Raw genomic sequence first — 13,638 nt, forward strand, 5'->3', positions numbered from 1 at the left:
AGGTGTGCTCTCCTTCGTCCTTCGACATGGTGGAGAGGGTTCGCTCCCAAGGATTGAGACCCCAGCCCATCGCCTTGGACACCGCCCAGGCTTCCATTGATTTGGTCACAACTCCCATCAGCTTGTCCCAGGGACAGCCCGTGCTAGAGGACTCCACGTGGATCCCCCCATGACTTACAAGCCCTCTTCAGAGAGTCCCCCTGAAGAGGGTCCCCGTAAGCACTCGTGTAAGAGGAGGCACATGGACTCCCCCGTGTCCCTCACAGAAGATACTGATTTGAAGTTTCCAAGTCCCGCTTGAACCCGACACAGACCTTGGAATTTATAGGGGTACAGCTGGACACTCAACTATTGCAAGTCTTTCTCACACTGGACAGGGTCTAGAACCTACGGGCTCATGTGTCAGTGATCCTCTGCTCCAGGATGCCAACTGCGAGCTATGTTCTCCGAACCCTAGGCTCCATGGCCGCAGCAATCTCAATCCTTCCCTGTGCGCGCCTTCACATGCGGGTGCTTCAGTGGACCCTGGCATTTCAGTGGTCTTGGCTAGACCTCCCCATGGACTATCCAATAAGAATCAGCAGAGCCTGCAAGATGTTTCTGGTGGCTCCAATCGCCGGAAATCTTGGCAGGTCAACCCTTCATAACACCCACAGCCCAAGCCACAGTGACCATGGATGCCGACCAGCTCGGGTGGGGGTGACACTATTTGGGGAGGACAGTCCAAGGCACATGGTCCCAGACCAAGACCAGATTGCATATCAGTGTTCTGGAGATGAGCAGTGCTTTTAGTGTTGCCAGCCTTTCATGCTGTTCTTCCCCCGGGGACGATTGCAGTTCAGTCAGACAACTTGTCTGTTGTCTGGTACATCAACAAACAAGGAGGAACCAGATCTTACCCTCTCTGTCGCGAGGCTATGAGAGTGTGGGAATGGCCGATTTCCACCAGTCTGTTTCTGATTGCAATGCACATCCCAGGACGCTCCAACATTTTAGCAGACAGACTGAGTCGGGATATTCTAATGCCATACAAGTGGTCTCTGAAACAGTCAATAGTGGAGGAGATCTTCCTTGCGTGGGGTCAGCCTTGCTGCGATCTCTTCTCATCTCCTTCCAACATGAAGTGCAGCAAGTTCTTCGCTCTAATACCCTCACCAGGGGATTCCCCCTGAGATGCTCTCATCCATGCTTGGTCTTCTGGGTTGCTGTATGCTTACCCCCCGTTACCTATCATTATGAAGTTTCTTCAGAAAGCTTGCCGACTGAGGTGCAAAGTGATCCTCATTGCCCCATTCTGGCCTCATTAGGTGTGGTTCCCCTTCCTCTAATCTCATGTTCTAACTCCTCCTCGGATTTTGGATCCTTGCCCGGATCTCATCTTTCATCCCTCGGGCATCTGTCTGCCCAATCTGGACAGCCTCAAGCTGATGGCTTGGTTGCTCCATTTCCCCTGATTGCTAGGACTCCTGGTCTGTCATCTTCAGTAAAGACTATTCTGGTGGCATTCCACAAAGCTTCCACTAGGAAGGTTTATTGCAGCAAATGGAAACGCTTCTCTGTTTGGGCTTCTCAGAGGAACCTAGATCCCTTTACAGCCCCGGTTCCTGCAGTGTTGGAGTTTTTGCCCAATATTTTCCAACAAGGGGCTAGTTCCTCCACGGTAAAAGCACAACTGGCGGCCATCTTTAAATTTCATGTCGGCAAAAATAGGAATGCTCTGGCCTTTTTGAGACTGTGTAAAGCTACCTGAAAGGCGCCTTTCTATTATGCCCCCCCCCCCCGTTAAGGATTGAGTCCCTCCTTGGGACTTTATCCTAGTATTGCAGGCGTTAGTTGCTCCCCCCTTTGAACCAGCAGCGTCAGTAGATTTGAAGTTCTTATCCTGGAAGACAGCTTTCCTAGTGGCTATTACATTGGCCAGAAGGGTTTCTGAGATCCAAGCTTTGTCTGCCATGCCCCCCTTACTTGATCTTTCATAAAGACAGGGTTTCGCTTTGCATGAACCCTTCTTTCTTACCGAAAGTTGCCTCAATCAAATATTAACCAGACGATTAATCTGCCTATTTTCTTTCCAAATTTTCAGAACAAGGGTGAATATAAACTGCATTTGCTAGATGTTCATAGACAGCTTTGTTTCTGTTTACATAGGACTAAACCCTTTCGTAAGTCTAACCAGTTATTTGTGTCCTTTTCTAGACCCTTTTTGGACAAAGCCATATCCAAGGTCTCCTTAGCTAGATGGATTACACAATGTATACTGCAAGTCTATAAGGACAAAGGTCTGTCCTCGCCTGGTCCTGTTAAAGCTCATTCTACCAGATCTATGGCAACTTCTGCTGCTTTTTGGTCTAGGGTTTCACTGGATGATATCTGTGCATCAGCAACCTGGGCAAGGTCACATACATTTATTTCTGATTACAAGTTATATTTGATCTCTAGAGGGAGAGCATCCTTTGGCTCTGTGGTGCTCAGGAATATCCTTCCATGAGGGCCTCCCAGGAGGTTTGGTAGGTGGAGAGACTGTCCCACAGGTTGCAGATAAATGAAGTTAACTACTTCAGATAAAGAAGTTATGTACTCACCATAATGTTCCATCTGAGTAGTTATACTTTATTTTCTGCAACTGTCCCGCCCTCCTTCCCCCGAACCTGTTCTAGGTTAGTGCTGCTATTGAGTTGCTGATAGTTTAGGTAGTGGCAAACTTGATCTGAGGAAGATGAGAGATGAGGGATTATGGGTAAGGGGAGGCGCTTGGAGCAGATGCTTGGAAAATGTTGCCGGCTCGGATCCGATATGGATCCGAATACCCACAGGTTGCAGAAAATGAAGTATAACTACTCAGATGGAACTTTATGGTGAGTACATAACTTCATATTTTTCTTCAACTTCCAAGGTTTCACTTAATGTCACGTAGTTTGTAAGTCACTTTGTTTTTGCCGAAAGACACACACAAGTACATATTTTTTATAACTAGTGACAAACAATTGGCAATATTTCCGGTATAGTGTGATATAAACCATTTTCAGTGAATATTGCTAGTTCACACCACACACCACAATAAAGTGTAGGTCTCTCAGTTATGAAAATATAAACATAAATATGATACTAGATCAATTTATTCACTACAGGATGTCCTAGAGCAACATTGTTAGTGTAATTTTGTTAATACCTCCTTGCCCTTTCTGATGTTGTTGTTGTTAGCTGGTAAGTCACTTGGTTAAAGAAGTCAGACCCAAAAATCCTGTGGATGCCATAAGGAGAGGTGGATGTGAGTTGGAAGTATGGGTTTGAGTGAGTTAAGGCTGTCAGGTAGGCTGCTGTTTCTTATTCACTTTCCGTAATTTCAACTTTATTTTTTACAGAAGTGCTTGACTTTGTGCCTTTAAAGTTTGCATTTCCCTCAGCAAATAATGCTTAGAACTTCTCGGGATTAATTGCTTCCACCTGCAGACAGCTTGCATTCATATAAAAGCACTCGGCAGTTAATCTTTTAAAATTTCACTCAGAGCAGAATGCACAATTCCCTTCGACTGCAGACTTCCTGACTCCCGGGGAGCATTTGCTAATGGGGGGGGGGGAGTAACTTTGCAGATGTAAGAAACTTAGAATTTTTCAAGGCTTTCATTGTTTTGTATATGCAGATGTAAGAAACATTTTTCATGGCTTACATCATTTTCTCATTTCCAAAGCTAACTTGCTCATAAAAAATGCTTGTTTATAAGTTAAGCCAAAACATTAATCCTGACATTCACCATTGTAAAAATGAGGTAAATATCTTAATTCCATGTGTAATATAATCATTGCACATTTACACCACACCCCTCACCTTGCATCCCAAGATCACAGCCTGTTAATATTAAACATTCTTTTGTCCAGCCTATATTTCTTATAACTAAAAAAGTACTTGTTTACGTCTGTATCTTTTAACACATACAGCAATCACTGAGAACCCCCCCCCCGTATTTAAAATGTCTGACTACACAAAACTGCATAAATAAATATAAGATGCTGTTTATATAATGACATGTTTTATACAAGTACTAATAAAAACAAAAATTGTTTTACTTAGTTTTTCCTGTTTTAATGCTGTTCTAAACATTAATAAATTGGGGTATATTCTTTGCAGTCCACCCACAAGTTTCAACATAGTCAACAAAAGTCCAGTCTTTTTCAGCCGTTTTTTTCTTGCAAAACCATATTTCACAAATGCGATCAATGCTTTATAGTCTCCCTTATCACTAATTTCATTCTTGCTGATCTTCCTGTTCATTTCCATTTCCTCAAACCAGGCTCTTGTTCAAGTTCAAGGTAATTCTGATTATTCTAGTCAACTCCTGCACTTTTTTCTTTGTCTCAAACATTTTCCCTTGGAACATCGGAAAAAGGTTTCACTGGCAAAGTCTCTGTACGAACTTACTGTGAAAAGGATGAGAAGCAGAGTTCCCTTCTGCTTGCTGGTTCACTTTTTTGTTGGTTAAGCTTTATTTCCTCCTTAGCTTGTTCTGTAGAAAGATGGATATATATTTGATCCTCCAGGAAAAGTACTCTTCTTTGGATACAGCAGCTTGAATGTCACACCCGTCTTTTGACATTCCTGGTTGCTTGGATAAGTTTGCTTTTGTTCTGCCTGGTGTACAGTGAATGTTCATTTTCTACGAACAATCTGCTGTCTTCAGTTTAGTACCTTGCCATTGTGCGACAGTATTTTCAGGAGCATCATTAGAAAAACATGCGTTTGGAGCATTTCTTCCCAGGCCTCCGCTGAAAATTGGCTTTGTTCCAAGTCGGAATTTTCCCAGTTAACAAATGTTAAGTAAATAAAAATAAATCTTTCTGGTGGTATGATTAACATCTTTAATGTGGGTCTTGGCTGCTTTTTCATGGCCTTGTTTGGAGCACACACTCTTTGTGCCTTTTCCATTAATAAGTCCTGCTGTGGAACACCAGTCCAGCTGATATTTGTTTTTATATTCCAAACTCTTTTTCTAGTACAGCAGAAACTATCAAGTTTTCTCTGCCTTCTGACTCTTTTTTTTTTTTATTGACAAATTCCTGGATTACAACAACTACTTGCAACAAACAACCGTCTCCAGCTGAAAAATTGTAAAATCCAGGCACATCCAACCAAAGCTCTCTTTTATTCTATTAAATGAACCAACGATAGTTGAGCGCTTTCATCCAGGTACAACTGGACTTCATCAGAACAACATTACAAAACACCCACCTCCTTTTTATACAAAAAGTTCCCGCCTAAAACATTAATTATACAATTAATTATTCAATTAAGAAAATACAGATTTAAAAACACAGTTCAAAATATATTGTTATACACTTTACATTTGGGTTAAAACAATTCCACAGTAATTAAAATGCTTTAACTATATGCAGTATGCTCTCCTCTTATTAGAATTGATTTCTAAGGGAGTTCCATACATACTATAAACATTTCTTCTGCTAACACAAACATTCGTTCTGATTTTAACTAATGATTAGAAATAATGTCTATAAATATGTCTTCCTTTTCAATTAATATTAATTCTCCCAATGTTATTTATAATTGTTTCTATTAGAGAATAGAATAGATGAGGTTTTGTATAAATATTTAAAGGTGGACTTTCCCATCCTGGCAACTATTAAAGGGATTCCCAAGATTCATAAGGACCTATCTGACCCTCCCTTTAGGCCTATTATTTCTGGAAGTAATAGTAAAGTATTCCCCTTTGGGAAGTATATTGATTATAAATTGAAGCACATATATGCATCTATAAAGCACATAATTAAAGATTCGTGGGAATTTTTGGGATTATTCACACATGAATTATGGAATCCTGAACAGTTATTTGTTACCATTAATATTCAAGATTTGTTTTCTTGTATACCCAAAGAGGAAGGTTTAGAAAGATTTATGTGTAGTTTGCAGAAACACAGTGGATACTCTACTGAAGAAATTACCTTGCTTGCAGCCTTTATGGAACTAGTGTTGGATTTTAACTACATCTATTATGAAGGTGAATACTTTAGACAGGTATCAGGAGTGGCTATGGGAGCATCTTGTGCTCCCATATATGCCAACCTTGTGCTACTAAATTGGGAGGAGGAATTTGTACTGCACTCTAATTGGATGAAATCAATAACAACGTATGTCCGATTTTTGGACGACATTTTCATCCTATGGAAGGGTAGCAGTGACGAATTAACCGACTTCCTACGGTATATTAATCAAACAACAGGATACCTAAGATTTACATATAAAATGGACAAAGAGGGGATTAACTACCTTGATACCTATATTTCTAATGATGGTACATCCTTTCAGTCACAAATATATAGGAAGGACACATATAGTAATAGTTACCTACACTATGAAAGTGCCCACTCTTATCACACCAAAAGAGGCATTATAAAAGGACAGTGTATAAGGGCAGCAAGAATGACAACAACAAAGGAGGGCATGATATCTGAATTAGATTTTATTGGTAGAGCATTTATAGAAAAGGGTTACCCAAGGGATATGGTAACAGATATTATAACATATGTGTCTAGTGAATGGGGTCGGAAATATCCACCCTTACTAGGGATAGGACTGGAAAACAAAACTGAACCAACAAGCCATACAAATGGTAAAAAGAGAAATTGTGACAAGAGACACTATAAAGCTTGTATTTTGAAATACGGCGTGTAGTAATGAGATCAAGGGCATAATTCATTCAAATTGGAATATCCTAACAAGTGATATTAGTATAAAAGAAAAAATTCCTAGTACCCCCAAATTTGTTTATAAAACTGGTAATAATATAAAGAGAATTTTAGAAATTAACTATAATTCTTTCAATAGTAATACCAAGAGTGTGAAGGTGGGCACTAAAAAATGTGGCAACTGTAATTACTGCAGTTATATTCTTGAAAAAGATTCAATTATACTTAATAACAATGTTAAAACAAGAATTAGATTTACTAATGGGAACTGTATGAGCCAGCATGTTATATACCTAGCCCTGTGCAACACATGTATGAATTATTATGTTGGGAAAACTGATCGATATCTGAAAAACAGAATATATGATCATTTGTATTGTATAAAAAAGAAAGATCCCAATAATGCCTTGTCAAGGCACCTTATGAATAACAAAAGCTGCACAGGGTTTAAGTTTGCCATTTTGGAACTGGTGAGACCAAATCCACGTGGAGGAAATATTAAGGCACTAGTGAGTGAGAAAGAAGTCAGATGGCAGATTAGACTTAATGCGGCAGTAGCACCAGGACTCAATGAAGTAATACCTACTAAGCCATTGTTAAAATAGTAGGTAACAAGTAATATAAATATTAAGTCACAAGGGTATGCTGTGTGTAATGCCAAAAATAAAAATAAAAATATTAAAATTTGTATATATCTTGACACCATGGAGGTACACATAGAATAAAATTTCAGATGTGCTTAGTGTATGTAATGAAACAATTTATAAATATAATTATGTAATATTAAATCAACAATTATAAATAACATTGGGAGAATTAATATTAATTGAAAAGGAAGACATATTTATAGACATTATTTCTAATCATTAGCTAAAATCAGAACAAATGTTTGTGTTAGCAGAAGAAATGTTTATAGTATGTATGGAACTCCCTTAGAAATCAATTCTAATAAGAGGAGAGCATACTGCATATAGTTAAAGCATTTTAATTACTGTGGAATTGTTTTAACCCAAATGTAAAGTGTATAACAATATATTTTGAACTGTGTTTTTAAATCTGTATTTTCTTAATTGAATAATTAATTGTATAATTAATGTTTTAGGCGGGAACTTTTTGTATAAAAAGGAGGAGGGTGTTTTGTAATGTTGTTCTGATGAAGTCCAGTTGTATCTGGATGAAAGCGCTCAACTATCGTTGGTTCATTTAATAGAATAAAAGAGAGCTTTGGTTGGATGTGCCTGGATTTTACAATTTTTCTTTTTTTTTTTATTTCAACTTTTGATTTTTGCAGTTTTATCAGTTCATTTGAACAGCTAATTAAAGCTTCTATTTTTTTCCAACATTTGTTGAGTTGATATATTCTTTGTGTTTCATTTATTTTAATCACCTCTAATTAATTTGATTTATTTTTCTCTAAATTACTGAAGCCATCTCTAGAACCAGAGCTGAAGCTTGAAATGCTTTTTGCTGAAGAACTGCAGAGGTCCTTCTAGCCGCTGTTTTCCAGTTAGTTTTATTTATTTATTTTATTTATTTATTTGTTTGCCTTTTGTTTACTGGGGTGGTCTGACTGGGCACTGTGGCTCATTTTCCATAGAGGCATGGGGAGAAAAGCTCCATTTTCTTACAGGTTTTCTAAATTTCTTCTTTCTTGGCATCCGGGTAGTGTACTAGCCAGTAACTGATTTTTTTTTTCCCAAAAACAGTTCCAGTGTGGTGGCACTTTTTCTCAGTTTTTGCTTTCACATTGAGAGAGCTAAGCTGTTTATCAGTGTGCAGCCTTCTTGGAAGTCCTTTGACAGTTTTACTAATCTTATCAAAAAATCCTACATAAAGACTTCATATTCATGGTTTACAACTGTAATGAGTTTGTGTGGCGCACAGGGTTAGGAGGCTATGCTCTATCTCAAAACAACTGACTTTTCCTTTTCCAAGCGGTTGGAATTCTCCTTCTTTCAGAATGTTACTGAAAAGTTACTGCCCAGGTTTCCACCATCTCCCCCCTCTTTCCAGTATTCATTGAAAGTGTTTCAGTTTAAGGTGATTTTCCTTTTTGCTGCATGTTTGACTTTTCTTTCACGTGACTTGTTAAAGGAGAAAGCAGCATATTCTGAGTTTCAGCCCGTTATGGAATCATTACCAGTTACAACTACTGTGTAGTTTGGAGTTTTTCCTGTAACAGGTCCCACCTGCTGAAGAGTTCCATGATTTTCTAAGAATCTCTCATAGCCATATTTATTCATAGAGTTTTGCTTGGTTAATCCTTCTTTCTGATTTTTCCTTTCTCAACCTTTATGTTAAATATTTAAAACAAACTGTTTTAAAGCTGTCAAGTAGTTTACTTTATCTAAATAATATTTTTATATGCTTCTTTATAAGGGCCATTAATTTCTCCCACTTTCTGTTGACTCTTTGTATAAAATTTCTTTTCTACTTTTTCCCTCTCTCAGCCTTTGAGCTAAATATTAAAAAAATTGTTTTAAAGGTGTTAACTCTCTTTAATAAAGTTTAGAATGGTTTTAGCCTCCTTAGCACCCCCCCCCCCCGTATCATATTATTTTTCATTTCCACTGAGTTGCAGTTGTATTTACAATCACATCCTTAAGCTTTATTTGGTCATCTTCTCAAATTTCCTCCTCCTTCCCTGCATTGCCTTCATATCTATTTAAAGCTTTAACGTATTTAGAATAGTTACATGGCTTGAAAAACTCAAAGGGGATGGTGTCCAGCTTTTCTAGCAAGTTCCTATGTTCCAGTGAAGTTATACAATCTATTAATGTTTGACCAAGTATCATGAATTACTGATCAGAAGGTAAATTCTCAACATTTTTAACATCCCCTATCAGGCTCCACTCCCGCATGTAAAGAATGCCATGGCAGAAATGCATCCATTCTGCCATTATCTTTTTCAACTTTCCTTTAGTGTTTTATACAGTTGGATGTGCATATTAGGTAGTAGTGTAAGCCTTCTTCTTCTGCAGTATTCATTTAAGGAGACATGCCTTGCATCTTTGTGCAGTATTTCTTCTGTCTAATGGAGCCCTGTCCCTTAGCAATTGGTGCAGCTATTCCCAGTTTGTCTTGCTCAGTATAACTGGCGCAGTATCCCTCATCCCTCCCCACAGCCTTAATTAAACTGTCTTCTGTTAATTTTCATCCATATGCTGCTCTTTTAGTGTGACCCTGTAGTATAAACCTCTTTGTGCTTGAAGCCCCTTGTTTTAGTAACACAACTTAGTGCTGCACTTCTCCAGATTGCTGGGCATGACCCATTTAGTCGCTAATAGCACTTTAAAATTGTTATTCCTTCTCTAGTGACCAGTGGGAACCCCATTTTAATTATTTTGCAAAGCATTTATAAAGTTATATATATTTTTTAAACTGTTCCTGCCAGTTACAGTAGTCTTAATTTCCATCATTTTCCTAACATAACATAAACTGTATACATTGTTTCTGATGTTCATCGTGCATACAGCTGCAGTCATAACAGATGGGTTATCCTGCCGTCAGGCGGGTCCTCGGTCGGCCGAATTCCAAAGTCTAGGTCCGGCGTCGCTGTCGCTGCCTCCTCCCCAACGTCAGTGCGGCAGGGGTACAAAGGAGGCAGCCGACACCATTTTTTTCAGTCTTTCTTGCCGCACGGTGCCCGAAGCAGAAGCAGTTCGCAAGTGCCGGTCGGCCAGCTCCTGAGATTTACGAAAGTATTTCAGCCGAAGTCTTCTTGAAAGCCAAGTACCCCGTTGGGGAAATTTTCTTGCCTCAGACCGATGTCAGACAAAGTTAATAATTGCATTTCATGTGGGAAGCAAATACCGCATAAGGATTTCCACTCTTTCTGTATACCTTGCTTAGGCCCAGACCACGACGTCTCGGCCTGCCGTTTTTGTGCTAGATTCAACAAGCGCACTATTAAGCGTCGGGCGGAGTTCGCCCTTCACTTTTTTGGCAAAAAAATTTAATTATATTATGTCGTCGGATACTCCGACTCCAGTTTTGAGCAAAAAACGCAAAGATAAGGACCGACATACGAGGTCCGCACCTCCTACTGAAACCACGCTTAGGCCGACTACCGGTTCTCCGGTACTCAGCGAGGGGCCTATGCAGCCCCTGAGTACCGATGGCAATGCATTACCGGTGTCTTCAGTACCCGAGGTTGCAGGCTCCTCGGCCCCCATTCCTACTACAGATACCGACACCACTCCTGGCGGGGAAACTAAGAATTTAGACAGGCCTACCATTTCTCAAGGGGTCTTCAGGCCTTCCTCCTTCTCTATTAAAGCCTTCACTAAATCTAAAGCAGCCATGAAAACCAAAAAAACAGGTTCCTCAGACCCCCTCTCAAGGCACCATGCCTAAAAAACAGATGCTTAAAATGGCTGAGGATTTGATTACTCTTATCAAGGGTTCTCAACCCCCCTCTGACAAAAGGCCCAGATTAGAGGAAGACTACCCTTACTCTGATCAAGCTTCTATTACCTCAGAACTATCTGAGGACCAGGATTATGCCTATTCTCCATTCAAAGACTCTGATGCAGAGGAGTCTATTCCCTCGGTCTTCCCCCCCCCCCCCCGAGGACTTCTCTTTTGGGGAAACCCTGCATACATTGAGGGAACACTTTCACTGGGAAGGCCAAGATTACTCAGATTCCAAGAAAAGGCTCAGGGAATTTCTTCTGCTCCCCCAGCATAGGCCTCTGGCTATCCCTCCTGGTTTAGATATATTGGATGATGTGTACACAGAAGCCAGCCTTAATCCAGATTCTTTGCCTCCAGCTCCTGTTAAACCAGACATGTATTACCGGGTTCCTGATTCTCACCAGTTCCTATATAAAAACCATACTGCTGACCCAGAAACAATTTCACAGGATCCCAAGGGAATTAAGGCCTCTACTGCTAAAAATCCATTACCTTCAGAGAGAGATTCCAGAGCTTTAGGAAGGTGGGGGGAAAAGGTGTACACCTCGGCCACTTTAACCATGAGGGCATTAAACTGTCAGTTCCATATGTTAAAGTATCAACAGTTTTTGATATCTCAGCTGAAAAGCAAGATGACACAAGCAGAACAACCAGATTTAAAAGAGTTGCAGGATTTGTTGCATGGTGCAGAGCAAGTGGGTAAACATACCTTGCAGTGTGGTTTTGATGCTTTAGAGGCCTCATGTAGAGCTGCTGTTACGGGGTCTGTTATACGTAGGCATGCTTGGCTCAAAGAGCAAACCTTACCAGATCATGTCAAAGCTAAATTATTAGATGCACCTCTTCAAAAAGATGTATTGTTTGGTGCTAAAGAAAATGGAGGAAAAAGCGAAATCAATGCAAACAGTGAAAGATTTCCTGCAGGTACAGCCTCCACGTTTCAGCAGAAACTGGCCTTCAAAAAATTGGTCCTTTCCAGCCACGGACAGACCTCAAAGGGGCAGATACAGGCGTCCAAGGGGTAGAGGGCAACCTCAAAGATCTTTCAGAGCCAGACAGTGGCAAGCACCAACCCCAAGAGGTGGAGAAGATAGATCACAGTCTTTTAGAAAACAGACTCGATGACTTCCCCCCACACCTGCCAAGCAAAGCTTTAATGGCAGCACCTTTGGGCGGAAAACTGAAGTTATTCTCAAAAAATTGGCATATTGTTACAAAAGACAAATGGATTCTGGACATTATAGACAGAGGCTACAGGTTCCACTTTCACACCCTTCCAAAAATGAGAGGCATGCCAAACCTGCCACAAAATCAAAGGGCAGAGGCACAAAAACAAATTTCAGCTCTCATGGACATGAAAGCAATTCAAGAGGTACCTGCAAAAGAACAAAGTCATGGGTTTTATTCCAGACTATTCCTGGTACCAAGGAAAGACAAAGATTGGAGACCTGTCTTAGACCTATCCATCCTAAACACATATCTACAGGTGCCAAAATTCAAGATGCTCACATTACAGCAGCTTCTTCCCATGCTGGGCAAGGAGTCTTGGCTGGTAACATTGGACCTCAAGGAGGCATACCTGCATGTCCCTATCAGACAAGATTGCAGAAGATACCTCAGATTTCTTGCCGGTTTAACCCATTACCAATTCTCTGCATTGCCCTTTGGCTTATCTACTGCGCCGAGTGTTTACGAAATGCCTGGCATCAGTAATTGCCTTCTGCAGATTACAAGGGATACAGATCTACCCATATCTGGATGGCTGCCTGATCCAAGCGGACAGCAAGGGCATACTACTGCAGCACCTGGCATTTGTAATAAAACTGTTGAACTACCTGGGATACACAGTCAACAAAAAGAAATCAAAACTAATACCCTCTCAACAAATAATTTTCCTGGGTGCCAGCTTGGATACAACCACCCAGATGGCCTACCTCACGCCAATAAAGCAAGGGCAACTGTCTCAGTACTTCAGAAAAATGGCAACTTACACCAGGCTAACTGCAAGGAAAGTCCTGCAGGCTCTTGGATTCATGGCATCTTGCATCCTACTAATCCCGTGTGCAAGGCTGCATATGAGGAAACTTCAATGGTACCTAAAAAACTTATGGTCTCAACACAGCCACAGCTTGGAAGCAATTATATCACTCATTCCATGCCTTCAAAAGGAATTTATGTGGTGGGCTCAAGCTTGCCAAAGAAACACAGGTCTTCCTTTCTGTGTACCTCAAGCAACTCAAATCATCACAACAGACGCCTCAGATTATGCCTGGGGAGCACACATGACAGATCAGTGCATTCAGGGAAAATGGACCCGAAAAGAAAAGCACCTTCACATCAACCAAAAGGAAATGCTAGCCGTGCAAAAGGCTATTATGACCTTCAAAGACTTATTGCATCCAGAACAGCTATTGATAAGGACAGACAACACCACAGTGATGTGGTACATAAACAAACAGGGGGGAACTCATTCATACCCCCTGTGCAGGCAAGCCATGACCCTATGGAACACAGCACTGGAATTGC

At 40.5% G+C, this 13,638-nt stretch overlaps 1 protein-coding gene across 1 annotated transcript in view; it reads left to right on the forward strand.

The window, feature by feature from the left end:
• Positions 1–13,638, forward strand: part of UBR4 (ubiquitin protein ligase E3 component n-recognin 4) — a 3,959,899-nt gene that overhangs the window by 2,720,355 nt on the left and 1,225,906 nt on the right.

This window comes from Protopterus annectens, chromosome 1.part1, assembly GCF_019279795.1.
Source record: "Protopterus annectens isolate FY-2018-M chromosome 1.part1, PAN1.0, whole genome shotgun sequence".
NCBI classification, from domain to species: domain Eukaryota; kingdom Metazoa; phylum Chordata; order Ceratodontiformes; family Protopteridae; genus Protopterus; species Protopterus annectens.